Source organism: Rousettus aegyptiacus, unplaced genomic scaffold (assembly GCF_014176215.1).
Source record: "Rousettus aegyptiacus isolate mRouAeg1 unplaced genomic scaffold, mRouAeg1.p scaffold_m13_p_5, whole genome shotgun sequence".
NCBI lineage: Eukaryota > Metazoa > Chordata > Mammalia > Chiroptera > Pteropodidae > Rousettus > Rousettus aegyptiacus.
Window position 1 is genome coordinate 85707648 of NW_023416308.1, and position 16848 is coordinate 85724495.

General features: G+C 37.6%; 1 pseudogene; it reads right to left on the reverse strand.

Moving 5' to 3' along the window:
* Positions 1-16343: 16343 nt before the first annotated feature.
* On the reverse strand, positions 16344-16496 carry LOC118603248 (annotated as a pseudogene).
* Between the last annotated feature and the right edge of the window lie 352 nt (positions 16497-16848).

The window sequence follows — 16848 nt, forward strand, 5'->3', positions numbered from 1 at the left end:
GTTCATCCCTCTGGTGACCAATCAAAGTTGTGATGGAAACAAAGAGCAGCAATAAAGAAAAATCACCTGGGATCTAGATGAACAGGCCATACAACTAGGTAGAAATCCAAAAAATCACCCTAAAACGAAAGAAGGTAAGATGGGGCGAGGACGTGAGGCTGCTCGGTATAGAGCAGCTGATTGATATGGAGGCTGCAGCAGTGGCAGAAGCCTCTTAGAGTGGCCGCATCCAGAAGTGGATTTTGTGGTGACAGACCTGCTCGCTCTGAGCACCAGTGCTTATTGGGCTGGGCTGCGCACAGGGGGCACCAGGGACTTACAGGGAGACATTGTTGGAGTGATGGCCAAGGTGAGACTCTGTACAGAAGGGTTGATGGTATCCATTGTTCCCTATTGAGCCCTTCCTCTTACCAGTGTGCCAGACACAGTGACACCATAGTCATGATGTCATCAAACTGGATAACAGAGGTCGCTCAGCCCAGAGGATTCCCTGAAACCCCGCCTCTCCCACCTCGCAGCCCCATCCAAGCCATATCCAGGTATATCCTCAATGAGTTAGGTGCTCCTTGCTGAGCAGCACCTAAGCTCACACTGGAGGCAGCTGGCCTTGGTTTCTGGTGTGGCCTTTTGAGGCAACTATAAGCACAGCATCTGTGGATTGCTTGCTGAATCTTAACAGGTGGCCCCAGAGGGGTAAAGGCTTGGGCTAAACTTGGCCCATAGCTGACCCCCTCTCAGGACTGTGCCACTGGACACCTTCTTCACAAATCCACACTAATAAGATTGGACACTTAGGAGCTTTGCTTAGTACATAAAAATGCATACAAAAAGACAGCCCAAATAGGAAGACAAAGAAGCAGAAACCACATAAGAGAACAAAACAGATCCAGACATAATGGAGTCAGGTAATCTAAGAGATACAGAGTACAAAACCCTGGTGGTAAAGAAGCTCAATGAACTTTTGGGAAGTGTAGATAAATTCAGTGAGAATTTCAATAAAGAGATAAAAAAAACATAAAAATGGAAATGGAAATTATAAATGAAGAACACATTATCTGAGATGAGAAGTCTATTAAATGGAATAAACAAAGGAATAAACAAAGTGAATAAAGAAGAGGATCAAATGCCCTATCCAGAGGATAGGAAAGCCAAGGACATGCAATCAGAATGGCAAGAGATAAGATGCCAAGACTATAAAAATAATTTAAGGAGTATATGAAACACAATTAAGGGTCCGAATATCCATCCGATCAGTGTAACTGAATAAAATCAAGATGTTGATCAACTGTCTAAAGAAATAATGATGGAAAACTTCCCTAATCTGGTGAAGGAAATGGACATAAAACCCCAGGAAGCTCAGAGAATTCCAAAACTTAGGGATCCAAAGAAGCCCACACCAAGACACATCATAATTATAATGCCAAAGTTTAAATACAACCCCAAATACTGGCAGCTGATTTCTCAAAAGAAGCTATGCAAGACGGAAGGGCTTAGCAAAAAATATTTGACGTGATGAAGACCCAGGATCTACAACCAAGAATACTTTATCCAGCAAAGCTATCATTTAGAGTTGAAGGACAGATAAAGAGCTTCCCAGACATAAATAAGCTAAAGGAATTTATCACCCCCAAGCCAGTATCACAGGAAATGTTGGAGGGACTTCTTTAGGAAGAAAAACACATATCAAAAACAGGAATAAAAAATGGCAACAACTATATTTTTATCAATAAGTACCTTAAATAGAAAAGAATTAAGTGCTCCAACCAAAAGATTGAGTGGCTTAAAGGATAAGAAAACAAGACATATGAAAAGGAAGGTTATGGAAAAAAGATATTGCTTTGATGGACCTAGAAGGTATTGAAGTCAGACAGAGAAAGATAAACACTGTATGATGTCACTTATATGCGGAATCTAAGGAACAAAAAGAAGAAACTAATCAAAAACAGACTCACAAATATAGTGGACAATTTGGTGCCGGACAGAGGGGAGTTGGGTCTAGAAGGCTGGGAGAAGGAGGTGAAGTGTTAAAGAAGTACAAATTAGTAGCTGATGGATGGTCGCAGGGATGGGGAGCATGGCATAGGGAATGCAGTTAGCAGTAACACGTTGGCTAGGTGGAGGGTGAGGGGAGGGAGGCAGCAATTGGGGGGGATCGTTTTATGAACTATTTAGATGTCTAACCAATGTACTGTATACTTGAAACTAATTAAAATAAATAAACTTTAAAATTAAAAAAAAGGGATATGGTGTTTTGGAAGCCAAGTAAAGAAGTATTTAAGAAAAGGAAGTGATCAATTCTGTCAATACTGCTAAGAGGATAACAAGATGAAACTGAGAAATAATCATTGAATTTGGAAACATGAAGGTTGGTAACTTGGCCAAAGTTGTTGGGACAAAGCCTGACTGGTGTAGATTTACGAGGAAATAAGAGGATACAAAATAAAATAGAATAGACGACTCTTCTGAGGAGTCTTGCTACAAAGCAGAACTGAGAAATACAGCAGCATTTGCAAGGGAAAATGAGGTCAAGAAGCATTTTTTTGAAGTTGGGACATATTAAATTATAGGGCTTTGAGCATCCTCTAGTGATCTGACCCAATACCATAGCCCTAATCTACTCTGCAACCTCCCTAATCTACCCTGCCCTTTGGAAGGTTTGGTCATAAGCAATATATCTTACCCCCTTAACCTGTTCTCTGAACCTTTGCCCTTTTATATGGATAAGACTTATGTACACCAAGTTGGGCTGGGAGTAAAGCAGGAGAAAACCTAACCACAGATATTCCCTGCTCCTTTTCCTTAATGAGAATTCATTGTTAGACACCCTGTGGTTTCACTGATGCTCTTTTCAGGGATTCTCAAATTAGAATGACTTTTGGCCTTTGTTAATGATGCAAATACCTTGCTTCTACCCCGGACCTACAGATCAGAATCTCTTTAAGCATACCTAAGTTTGAAAACTACTGCTACTTCTTATTGTCTCCTTTGCTGATTCTTCTCACTTCTTTAGCTCTGCACTTGGCTCTTAATACATGCCTCAGGCATTCCTGACTAAGTAAGACTCATTTTATACATAATACTGTATCTCAACCTCAGATATCTCTGTTGTTTATCATTTGGCCCTAGGATTTTTGACCTCTTGTAAAAAATACTCTCTATCCTTAGCCTCACAGCTTCCTCATTCAGGGAATTGGCAGCCCCAACCTATTCAGTTACCTTGGAAGGAATCCAGACAAAAAGCTTTGCAGTTGGATATTCAAACAAATGCATAATAGTGCTAGAGAAATTAAGTTAAATCTGCCACTTAAACTTTGAATATGTAAAAAATGTCATAGTGGTGTCATTTAAGAGAGTCATTTCTTAACGAAAGAAACAAGTACTTGTGAAATGGCAGAATTACAAAGAAGCTTTAATATAGAACTGTAGTTCTTCAAGTTTTTAACAAGAATATGAACATAAGGGCAAAAAAATGTTTTCATAAGCAATGCGTACCTGCAACATAGTAATTATATAAAATGATGCAAGAGAAAAATAGAGTTAAGAACCAAACAGATCAGAATTCGAATTTTATCTCTGCCTCTTATCATTGGGTGACCCATTGGGTGACCGTAAACAGCAGTTTACTCAACTCTGAATTTCATTTTTATCTCATCTGTAGAGATAATGGCACTTCCTACAATGAGTTGTTGTGTGGATTGAGTAAAAAATATTGTGTATAGTGCCTAGAACAGGATATATATTCAATAAATGGTAGGCTTTCCCACTCCATTCTCATGGGACTCTAAGGCTTAAATATTAGCCACTTCATAAAATTTTACCTGGGAACCTGGTTTTAAACTTATGTTTTGAGCAGAAGTATCAAGCTTACCAGTTTTATACTAAGAAGAAAAGCAACCATGTGATTTGGAGAGGAGATCCCCAGATTTCAAGAGCCTGGTCTACAACACTATAAGGCACAAGCCCCTTCCTCACTGCTCCAGAGGTAAAATTAACACACTTCTAAAGCTCTTTTAAAGTCAGAATTTTTCTCAAAAGCAAAATTGGAGTCAGATAAGTAAGACACCACTTTAAGAGAGTTACTTCAGACATATAATAATAATTAAACAAAGATTAAAAAACAAAACAAACAAAACAAAAATCCTCCACTAAACCAAAAATCTTCCTGAATATGGAGGTAAAAGAAACTGCAAAATCTTTACCATCTCCTGGATGTTGTCATCTGTTAAAGCTAAAAAACAAAACAAAATAAAATAAAATGCAAAATAATGTCCTGCAGAAAGTGGTTCTAAGCCAGAGATGCCCACATTGCAATTTCTCATCCTTGCTTCTTTCTTTACCTGCAAAAAGGAAACTCAAAGGACCAAATGAAGAGCTACATAGTGGTGGCCAACCAGTCACCTCACTTCACCAAATGACCAACCACCTCTAAAGCCTGCTCACTATTTAGTAAACTTCTTCTTTCACCTGCTTTGTTCTGGTCTTTTGACAATCGCTCTTCCTCCAGGGCAGCCTGTGACAAATAGGTGGGGCTACTCGGCAGAAGCAGAAACCCTAATGAGGAACTTGGCTGCTTCTTGCACAACCGTTTGTGGAGGGCCAGGGTGGGGCCCTACACCAACTCTGTTGTTCTCTGTGTCTGCACCAAGCTCCTTGTTATAGTTATGACTTATTTGGAATTATGTTGAACACCAGAGAGAGCCACCGTGATATTTGCCACGTCCCTAGCCTCTTCTATGGTCCATGCTGACCTAGTAACACTGATTTGTATCATGCAACCACCCCATCCCATGCTCCATGGCCACAGCTAATTGCGTGAACTGAAGAACAGCAAATACATAGGCCGGCCTACATATTGTACAGTGAGATGGCATGAAATGCTGTGCCTTAATAAAGGCAGGGGTTTGATTACTAAGTATTGAACCTTATAAAAAATGTAGATGCATGAAAAAATTTTAATTTATGTATTGTAAGCACTTTCTGCAATCCAGGATGAAAAAATAGCATGATTTTGGAAGTAGACCCTCCCTATGTTCTGGGAAGTATTATTTTGGCATGACTTTTTAAAGTTATATGGATATGTCAAGTATCTATCAACTTTTGGAAAATTCAATGAAAACATAGAAATTCAATGAAAATATAGAAGATGTACATTGAAAAAGCGAGTGTCTTATTTAGAAAAGTAAATTGGTATATTTTTTAGCAGAGCCATATCCCTGAAAACGATATTTCAGACATTTTCCCCTAATCTGGTATTAGAAAAGCCTATACTTAAAAATCGCTGTTTTAGAAAAATAGATTTGATTTCATCTAAGTAAAAATAGGAAATTAGAACTAGAGACAAACCACAATTACCCAAAATGAACTTGACTGTTTGGTTGTAAGCCTATATGTGATATTATTAAAAACCGAATTGTTCATATTTTGGAAAATGTACTGTTCATTATTTTCAGAGGAACCTTCTAGTGAGAGCCTAAGGTAAGGAAGGAGAGCCCAAAGTGTAGGAGATGAAGAGAACATGTGCTTCTGCCTTCGATCATACTGGGAAAAGGTAAATTCTGGAGCCTCAAATGAGGATTGTGTGGGAAACATAAAAGCAATTTTCCTCACTGAGCCTTGGGAATTTGAGAAATGGACTTTAGGGAGGAAAAATTTGCTCAAGGGTGCTCCAGCAAGAATTAGGCTGACCTTCACATGCAAATAGGATAAGGCATAGTTTCCAAACACTATGCTGAGGTAGCCCAGGGCCAGCATTGGGTAAGGCAAGCAAGATACTCAGGGTGCAACATTTTAGGAAGTGCTCCCTCTCAGGGTTGTGCAAACGCACAATTGGCATGGGTGCTTTGCTTGCTTTACCTTAGTCCCAGAACTGTGGCAGTCTGGATTATTGGAGAATGAGCTGTGGCAAACAAGATTCTCACTCACGGGAGCCTAATTGCAGAATTCTTAAAAATTCATTCAGTAATTTAAAGATGAGAGCAGAGGCTCAAAAATGTGATCCCTGAGGGGATCAGAAAATGTCACCCCAAAATATAATGCTTAGACATATTATTTTGCGCTAACGGCACCGGAGAAACAATAGATATAGAAAGGGCTCTCTGACCTCCCTCTTTCAGACTAAAAGCAGATCATAAAATTGCCCATGAGAAATGTTCCTTACCTGTACCAGGAAAAGATGAACATTCTTATCAGAGACTGGGAGTCACTGCCAAAATGGATCTGTACAAACCAACGTACTAAAACAGCCTGTATTTTCCACGTTTTGCCCATATATTTCCTAGTCATTTCCTCACGATTTACTACTCTTAGAAACTTAAACTTTTTTCTTTTGTCCTGTTACTACTCCACAAATTTATCGTTCTTTGTGTTAAAAACAGTATATGAGCTCTTGGTCCTAACTGCTTCTTTAAGTCTTCAGTTTTCCTATAAAGGTGTCAAGCGCACATAAAAATATTAAATAAAGTTTGTATACTTTTCTCCTGTTAATATGTCTTATGTTAGTTTGATTCTCAGGCCCAGACACAGAACCTAAGAGGACAGAAGAAATGTTTTTTCCTCCCCTACAGGGGCCATGAGAGTATAAGAGAATAACTGAAAGCTCGAATATACAAAATTGTGAGCTAAAAAAAACATAAAAGTGAGGAAGTCATTGGTAGTAGGGAGAGAAACAGATGCAGAGTAGCAGATAGGCAGAGAGTAGGCAATTACATCTTGTAGATAGTTCTCGAATTTCTATTGTTGAGGACCCTAGAGCTGTTTTGGATTCTGCAAGACCACCCAGTCCCATGGGACCCAGCCCTACCAAGGTTCCTGCCACTCGGGTGACTCTTCCTGTGGCAAGCTGCCAAAAATGGCTCTAACTTAAGCAGACAGGAAATATATTCAAAGGCATTAAGGATATAATGAAACAGACAGAAGGTGGGAGAGTCAGGCCTGAGAACCAGTGGGAACTAAGACAGCCCTGGAGACCACAGCAGTTTCTGTGGCAGAAATGGTCTGGTCGGAATGCTGTTACACAAGGGAAGATTCATCACTGAGGACTCTGTCCGTAGAGATGCAAGTTCCAGGGAGCGAAGCTACAATGCTCTAGTTTGGGTCACAAGCCAAGTCCCAAATAATAGCTCTACCAAATTAACCAACATGGAAGAGGTGGCGGTGGTGGGGGGCAGGGGATGAAATTGGAGTACCAAGAAGCAGAAAAGATGAATATTGGGAAGCCAAAGCAGAACTGTCCACTACCCAGCAACGTATTTTTTGTCCTTTCCTGATTCCCATAGGCCTTCCCACATGCCTGGGATTCCTGTCTCAGATTCCTGAGAGTACCATTACTCTGGCTACCCCTTAACTTTTACTTGAATGATTCTCAGTCCCTTGCAACTGTAACAGCTGAGGCAAATCACCGAGGAAAAGGGTGCGTGTGCGTGTGCGTGTGCGTGTGTGTGTGTGTGTGTGTGTGTGTATCTCCTCCAGAAATTATTAAAACCTCTTTAAAAAACAAACAAACAAGCAAACAAAAAACCCATCCAACCTGTTTCTTCAGGGAATGTTTGGCTCCACTGGATTCTCATCTTTTCTGTCAGCTTTTTCTCGTGACATTTTCCATAAGGGAAGGAATAGGGTTCAAAATATTATAGTAATTTTTATTTTCAGTTAATGCTTTAGCCTGATATGGTTCATAGATGGGCCCAAACAGGGGCAATAATGGACTCTCATACTCTATCATTCTTTTTTTGAAATAGAGCTTTAATTCACATGCCATAAAATTCACCCTTTTAAGGAATATAATTCAGTGGTAGTTGATGATGATGTGGTTTGTTAACTTTATCCTATTAATGTGGTGTATTACATTATTGATTTTGTATGTTAAACTAACCTCGCATTCTTGGGATAAGTCCCACTTGATCAGGGTGTCTAATCTTTTTTATATGCTGCTGGACGTGGTTTGCAAATGCACAAATATGCAGCTGTTATTTTGCTGAGGATTTTTGTAACTATATTCACAAGGAATATTGGTCTATAATTTTGTTTTATTCCTTGTGATGTCTTTCTGGTTTTGGTATTGGGAGGATACTGGCTTCATAGAATGAGCCGGGAAGTGTTCCATCTTCTTCTATTTTTCCAGAGTTTGGAAGGGCCTTTAGTAATGTAGCTAAGGCCAAGAAAATGAAAGACTGCTTTGTGCTTAATACTTCTACCTTTCTGGGTTATAAGAATACAAATACATACAAAGACAGACTCTTATGAACAAGGTACTAAATATTTAAAAGACAAAAATCAAGGCAAGTTTTGTCCCAGATAAAGTTTGCCCCCTCCTAAAATTCTTAGAAATAATTTACTTAAGCTATATCACAAATTTATATTTAGACTAATGATTATTATGTTTTTGAAAATGGAAATATAGCATATTCTTTGAAAAGAATTCAAGCAACACAGATACATATTAATAAGTAAAAAAATAATCAAAATTTCATCACCCAGAAATAATCAACAGAAATATTTAGTAAAATCCATTTTAGACTGTGCTTTATATCACAGCTATTTAATTCCATATTTAAATGCATTCATTGTTTGCCAACAATCCTTTTCCTTTACCTTCTCTATACTTAAATCTCATGAATGTATGCATTTTATGAAAAGTAGTTTTGTTCTAGGACTCCTGGGTAATGTGATTCCTGAATTCCTTTATACTTAGGAATGTAACTAGGCTTCCTTATATGCAAACGACTTGGCTGTGTTATCTGCTTTTCTCACATTTTAACTTCCTAAATACTGCTGTTATTTTCTGGCATTGACTATTACTTTGGAAGAGTTGGAGGATAATTAAATTTTCCCATTATAGATGAGCTTCTTTTTGCATATGGATGCCTAAAGAACATTCTTTAATCTTTGAAAATTCAACTAAATTTGACATGTTTCATCTTAGGTCAATAATTTTTTTATTTCTTAAATTTATTTTTCAATGATAGTTGACATACAATATTATATTCAGTTATACAACATAGTGATTAGACATTTACATACCTTATGAAGTGATCATGCCGATAAGTCTAGTAGCCATCTGACATCAGGCCAATCATTTCATATCACTTTTTTCTAGAACAAGATGGGCCCTTTAATTTGCAAATTCACTTCAATATTATTTTTTCTGCTGCAGTTTTTAGGCTCACTCATTTAGGAAAAATTAATCATGTTGGGTAACGTTTGTCCTCTGCAATGATTAACTTCTCTCTAATTGCTTTAACCTTTGTTTTCTTCTCTTCTACCATTGTAGTGATTAACTAGGTTTTCTTTTCTGTTAGAAATCTTATTTCGGTGGTGTCCATTCTGTTTCTTGCTATTTCATATTAATTTATATGACAGTTAATATTATTTTGGTCCTTGAATTGTTTTCTTAACTCTGCAACTTCCCTTTCCATTTCCTGTTGTTGTTTTATCTGGTGTTCATGCTCTTGCTTTATTGAATGAATAATCCTATTAAACTTTCCTTAGATGTAAAGTACTCAAACATTTTTATTCATTTTTATTGCTTAGTGCTTAGTACTGAATATGTATAGTATTTAATTAGTTATAGATATTTCTCTTTAAAACCTCACACCTCTCTAAACTTTAACCATTTGGATATTTTGCAGGGAGAATGTTTAATGTAGCTCCCTATTTCTATCATGTTTTAATCCTATAGGTTAGGATAACTTGGGCCACAGATAACAGAATTTTTAACAATTTTAACCAATAAAGACACATTATTATCTCATGTGCCTACTAAACAGAGGTAGTCGGTTCCAAGGCTGGTTCAGCAGTTTAACTATATCATCAAAAATCTGGGCCTTTCCCATCTTTCTGTTCTGCTGTACACCAAAATCACAAGATGGCTGCCATTGCTCCAAGATTCAAGTCCATACACACCAGCTTCCCAGGCAGCAAGGAAAGAGAATGGAATAAAAAAGTCTTAATTTTTTAGTTCTCTCTCTCTCTCTTTTTTTTTTTTCCAGAAAGGAAAAACTTCCTCAGGACCTTTCATCTTTCCATCCCAACACCTGAAGAGTCTGTTCCTTCCATTTTACCAGAACTGGATTGTATGCCCTTCCCCAAAAAGTCACTGAGAAAAGAGAACTGGTCTGTTAGGATTGGTCTAAGATAGTGATTGTCAACTGAGGGTGATTTCGCTTTCCAGGGGACTTTTGGCAACATTTAGAAAGATTTTTGGTTGTCACAACTTCAAACCAAAATCAAGGTTCCACTGGCAAGAAGGAAGGGGAGAATAGCAGTTCAGTACATGCACTACCTATCTATACATGGTTGTCTAAAGGGAGGAAACCCATTTTCAGCTAAAATACTAATCAATAATTTATTTTTCTTACCAAAAGAATTATTAAACTATCCTTTTTTTTGTCACACAGGAAAAGCTAGTACTCAGAATGCAGAAGTCTCCTACATACAGAAAGAAATGCTTCAGAATCATGCGATTAGAAAGAGAAAAACTATCGATTTAACAAGTAAAAAATACTTTTGCAAAGTGTTAGAAGAATAATCCTATGAAAAATGAACTAATCAAAATAGTCCTTCAAACAAACTTTGTAAATAACTTTACAGATAAAAATAAAGGTAAGTATCTGGCGACCAAACCAAAGTTGTAATGGAAACAAGGAGCAGCAGCAAAGAACAATCACCTGGTATCTAGAGGAACAAGCCATACAACTAGAGAGAAATCCAAGAAAGCATTCTGAAGTGGCAGAAGGTAGGATGGGGCAAGGACGCAGGGCTGCCCAGTCTCAAGAGGCTGAATGAAATGGAGGTTGCGTCAGCACAGCGGCAGAAGCCTCTTAAAGGGACTGCGTCTGCGAGTGGATTTTCGCAGTGACAGACCTGCTCGCTCTGAGCACCAGTGCTTATTGGGCTGCGCACAGGGGGCACCAGGGACTTACAGATATTGTTGAGTGAGGGCCAAGGTGAGACTTGTTCTGTATAGAAGTGCCGACGGTAGCCATTGTTCCCTGTTGAGCCCTCCCCCTTGCCAGTGCACCAGACACAGTGCCACCATAGCTGTGATGTCATCAAACTGGATAACAGAGGTCACTTAGCCCAGAGGGATTCCCTGAAACCCTACATCTCCCACCTCGCAGCCCCACCCAAGCCATATCCCGGTATATCCTCAATGAGTCAGGTGCTCCTTGCTGAGCAATGCCTAGACTCACACTGGAGGCAGCTGGCCTTGGTTTCTGGTGTGGCCTTTTGAGGCAACTATAAGCACAGCATCTGTGGATTGCTTGCTGAATCTTAACAGGTGGCCCTAGAGGGGTAGAGGCTTGGGCTAAACTTGGCCCACAGCTGACCCCCTCTCAGGACTGTGACACTGGACACCTTTTTCACAAATCCACATTAATAATATGAGGAGACTGAGGAGCTTTGCTTAGTACATAGAAATGGATACAAAAAGTCAGCCCAAATAGGAAGACAAAGAAACAGAAACCACATGAGAGAACAGAACAGAGATCCAGATATAACGGAGTCAGGTAATCTAACAGATGCAGAATTTAAAACCCTGGTGGTAAAGATGCTCAATGAACTTTTGGGAAGTGTAGATAAATTCAGTGAGAACTTCAATAAAGAGATAAAAAAACATAAAAATTGAAATGAATATTATAAAAGAGAACCAGTCAGAAATGAAGAACACATGATCTGAGATGAGAAGTCTATTAAATGAAATAAACAAAAGAATAAACAAAGTGAATAAAGAGGATCAAATGCCCTATCCAGAGGATGGGAAAGCCAAGGACACACAATCAGAATGGCAAGAGATAAGATGCCAAGACTATAAAAATAATTTAAGGAGCATATGAGACACAATTAAGGGTCCAAATATCCATCTGATCAGTGTAACTGAATAAAATCAGGATGTTGATCAGCTGTCTGAAGAAATAATGATGAAAAACTTCCCTAACCTGGTGAAGGAAGTGGGCATAAAACCATAGGCTTGCCAAGTTGACACATAAAATTACCATCACAATATACATGTACATTTAACTCTATAGTGGAATACCGTCATTAATTTTCGACAAATCTTTTGTTGTGTTCATCAACTTGCCTTAGTATTTAGATCAAGATTCTTAATGTGGAATCCATGGACCACTAGATGGTTCATCTTCAGGTTGGAGGAGGGCTCCTGAAGCTTTTCCACTTTATTACAGTATTTTGACTGGATGTATGTTAATGCATATTTCTGGGGGGAAAGGTCTATAGCTTTCGTCATATTCTCAGAGAGTCTAGAAGGATCTGAGACTGGCCAAGAAAGGTTAAAGAGGCACTACCTTAACCAAATGGCTAAAGTTAACATCATCAGTGATAAACCAGGTTGTTATGTATAACCCCAGATAACATTTGAGAAAAAAGGAATTCACTTTTGTGGTAATTTTTCTCAAAACTGATAACTTTGGTGTAATCCTGAGAAAAACCCAAACTGAAGGACATTCTAAAAAATATCCAACCAGTAGTACACCTCAAAATTGTCAGTCATGAAAAACAAGGAGAGGCTAGAAACTGTCAAAGACTGGATGGGATTAAAGAAACATGATGATTAAATGCAATGTGGGTTACTGGATTGGATTCTTGAACAGAAAAAAGACATAGGTGCAAACACCGGTAAATCTGAATAAAGTCCATGATTAATAGTATTATATCAATGTTAATTTCTCAGTTTTGACAACTGTACCATGATTGTGTAAGATGTTAACACCAGGGAGAAGTTGACTGAAGATAGATGGGAATTCTTGATACTACCCTTACAATATTTTAGTAAACCTAAAATTATTCCAAAAGTATAAGCAGGTTTAGAAAAGCAAATTCTGACAGAGTGTCTGGTAAAATAAATGTTCTTCTGTAGGTCAGAAATATTCCCTCCTGCCTAAGCTGCTTAAAATATCTGTTGGGTCCAACTGTCCTCTTTGGGTAGAGTTCCCTGTCACTCAACAACTTTTGGATCACCAATTCAGCCTACAAGGAAGGGACTGTGGTCCTGGGAAAAGGAATGCACTGAAGGGGGCACATGAATGTACCATCACTAGAAAGATCTATTTCCTAATTATAAATCAATTAACTAGCATTCAGGCCAGTTGCACCGACCTCATTAAATTTAATTATGAATCTCTTATTGAGAACCTGATCATTCTAGGATCCAAAGTCTACTTTCTGAACCAGAAAGCCTCAAATTCGGACTTTAAAATCTAGTGGGTTCCCTCCCTGACTCCTACCCATCCTCACTCCCACCTCTTTTTATCCACATTGTTGTGCAAGCTCAATAGACCTCCTGGCAGCCAGCTCTCTTAGCAACGCCTCCAGTAATACCATACTCGGTATACCCAATAAAGCCTATATCCAATATCCTGGCATCTCTTTTCCTTTCTTGGATAATATAAATACTAATTTCAATCAGATTACCTCAGCCCCCTTGATGTTTCTTAAAAATAAGTAAAAGTTGTGGCTGTTTTCTGGAAAAATTAGGGTATAATACTAATAAACAATGACTCTAGAATCCAGCCTCTATCAGGTTTTTAATATGTTGAAAGAAAAGAACTTCTCTTCCTCCTGTACGATTAAATTTTCTTTAATTTCTGTGTACTTTCCATGTGTTTTTCCTTATTCTGTGTTTGAAGGTCTGTGTAACTTGAATTACCACTTTCAGAGATGAGGAGAGAAATACTCATTTGTATTTTGAGTATTATGTCCTTCCTCTTTCTCAGTTTCTAAAACTTTGCCTTGAACTTCAAGTTCTTCTGGCCAACATAACTAACCTGATTGTCAATAATTTTTAGGAACTACTGTAACAGAGCTTTTCTTTACCAAAGTTCACCAAACTGTATATTGAAAACTATAATGTGTTAGTGAGTCAAGCATAAGGTATGCAGAGCATCTTTTAATAAGCCAGAATGAAATCTAAAGTTGCTGAATATTTGTTTCCTCTTTCTGTTCAAACTTTATTAACATGATTACAGTAAGTAAACACTTGACTTTAAAGAAATGGATAGGGTAATTTAAAAAAATATTTTTAATTTTTTGATATTTGGGATACAATATCAATTTCAGGTGTACGACATAATTAGACATTTATACAACTTACTTCAATAAATCTAATACCCATCTGACACCACACTTAGCTATTATAATATTGTTGACTATATTCCTTATGCTATACTTTACATCTCCCTTACTATTCTGTAACTACGAATTTGTACTTCTTAATCCCTTTGCATCTTTTATCCATCTTCAATCCCCTCCCATCTGGTGATCCTCAAAATGTTCTCTGTATCTATGAGTTTGTTTCTGCTTTGTTTGCTTATTTATTCCATCACGTGAAATCATATGGCATTTGTCTTTACTCAGCACAAAACCCTCTAGGTCCATTCATATTGTTGCAGATGGCAAGATTTCGTTCTTTATTTTTTATGGCTGAGTAATATTTCATTGTATATATGTACCACCTCTTCTTAATCCATTTATCCACTGATGGATCCTAGGTTGCCTCCATATTTTGGCTGTTGTAAATAATGCTACAATGAATATTTGAATGCACATGTAGTATTTTGAGTTTCTTCAAATAAATACCCAGAGTGTGATTACTGAGTCCTTCTTTATCTCTTATTATAGACTTTGTTTTAAAATCTAATTTGTCTGGTATAAATATTGCTATCCCAGTTTTGTTTCTATTTTCATGAAATTTTTTTTTCCATCCCTTTACTTGTCTGAGAGGCTCTTTGATTGACTTGTCTGTCCTTTGATTCTAAATGATAGTTTTGCTGGGTAGAGTAACCTTGCTCTTCATCATTTTGAATATGTCCTGCCAATCCCTGTGGCTTGCAAAGTTTCTGTTGAGAAATCAGCTCACGGTCTCATGGGAGTTCCCTTGTAGGTAACTAACTACTTTTCTCTTGCTGCTTTTAAGATTCTCTCTTTGTCTTTAACCTTTGGCATTTTAATTATGATGTGTCTTGGTATGGGCCTCTTTGTGTTCATCTTGTTTGGGACTGAGTTTCCAGGGGTTATATATTAATTTTCTTTGCCAAGTTAGGAACATTTTCCATCATTATTCCTTCAAATAGGTTTTCAACACCTTGCTCTCTCTCTTCTCCTTTTGGTACGTCTATGACGTGAATGTTGATGCTCTTGAAGTTGTCCCAGAGGCCCCTTAAACTAGCCTCATTTTTTAAAATTATTTTTTTTTGCTGTTCTGTTTGGGTGTTTTCTGGTACCTTATCTTCTAAATCACTGATTCATTTCTGACTGGTGCTTTTTAATGTTTTCTATCTCCATTTTTATGTTTCTCTCTTTTTGTTAATGTTCTCACAGAGTTCACCTACTCTTCTTCTAAGTTCACTGAGTATCCTTATAACCAGTGTTTTGAACTCTGCATTTGGTAGATTGCTTATCTCCATTTTGTTTGGTTCTTTTTCTAGAGCTTTGTTCTGTTCTTTCATTTGGGACATGTTTGTCTCCCCATTTTGGCTGCCTTCCTGTGTTTGTTTCTATGTATTATGTAGGGCTCCTAAGTCTCCCAGTCTTAGTAGAATGGCTTTATTTAGTAGGTGTCCTGTGGTTCCTATCTTCCCTGATTACATGAGCTTGGTGTCCAAGGTGTGTCCCTTGGGCACCAGGAGTTGTATTTGAGGCTTAAAAGCTGTTTGTACGTCAGTAGTCAGCACCAGAGCCCTGCTAAAGTGAATCCTGCTCCATAGGGTCAGCCTCTCATTGGTCAATAAATAAATGTTAAAGAAATAAATGAACAATGATAAAATTAGCTAGTATTAGAGGCTTACCATGTAAAAGGAACTGTGATAAGCAATATACCTGTTTATTCCTTTCCTTACCAGCAGATGGTTGGTTGGCATTCAGCAGCTACTGAACAGTAATTAAGTAATTAGGTAGTCTTGAGAAAGTCATTTAACTAATAATCTCAATTTATCTATTTGTGAAAGGACATAGGGAATGGGCAAAGTGACTCCTTTTTTCCCCCCGGGTGCAAGCTTTATTATTTTTTCTTTTTCTAATTTTTCTATTTAAATTAATTTAAATTAAAAATTTTTTTTTAGTTAACATTCAATATCATATTAGTTTCAGATAGTGGTCAGAGATTTATATAATCATGAATACTCCCATACCTGACACCATACACAGTTATTACAATGTTATTGACTACATTCCCTATTGTGTACTTTACATCTCCATGACTATTTTGTAACTGCCAATTTGTACTTCTTAATTCCTTCACCTTTTCACCCAGTCCCCCAACTCTCCTTCCATCTGGCATTACCAGTTTGTTCTCTGTATCTATGAGTCTGTTTATTCATATATTTTGCCTTTTAGATTCCACATATAAGTGAAATCACATGGTATTTGTCTTTCTCTGTCTGATTTACCTCTATCAGTTTAATACCTGATAGAGGATGTATTAGGTATTAAACTGATAAGAAAGGACACTACACTCGATGATAGCCAAATGGCCAAGAAGCAATGCAACTACTCTTGAGACCAGTTTTAAAATAGTATGGATATAAACAAATATAGAAGATGGATAAGAAGATTTAGAAAATAATGTTGCACAATGAAGGGGTACATGCTTTGGAATTAGACACATTGGTTTAGAATTCCCAACTCCATTACTTGGTTATGTACTTTTAGGCAATTTAATCAAATTATCCAATCTTCCACTTCCTCATCTGTGTCTATGAGACATTAATACCTTCCTTGCTGTGAAATTTAGAAAGTACCTATAAAGTGTTTGGTATACTAGTATATCTTCAAAAATAGAAGACAGGCATTATTATTGGTTCTGGCGGAGTTTTTCACTTTAACATTTTTCCTTAA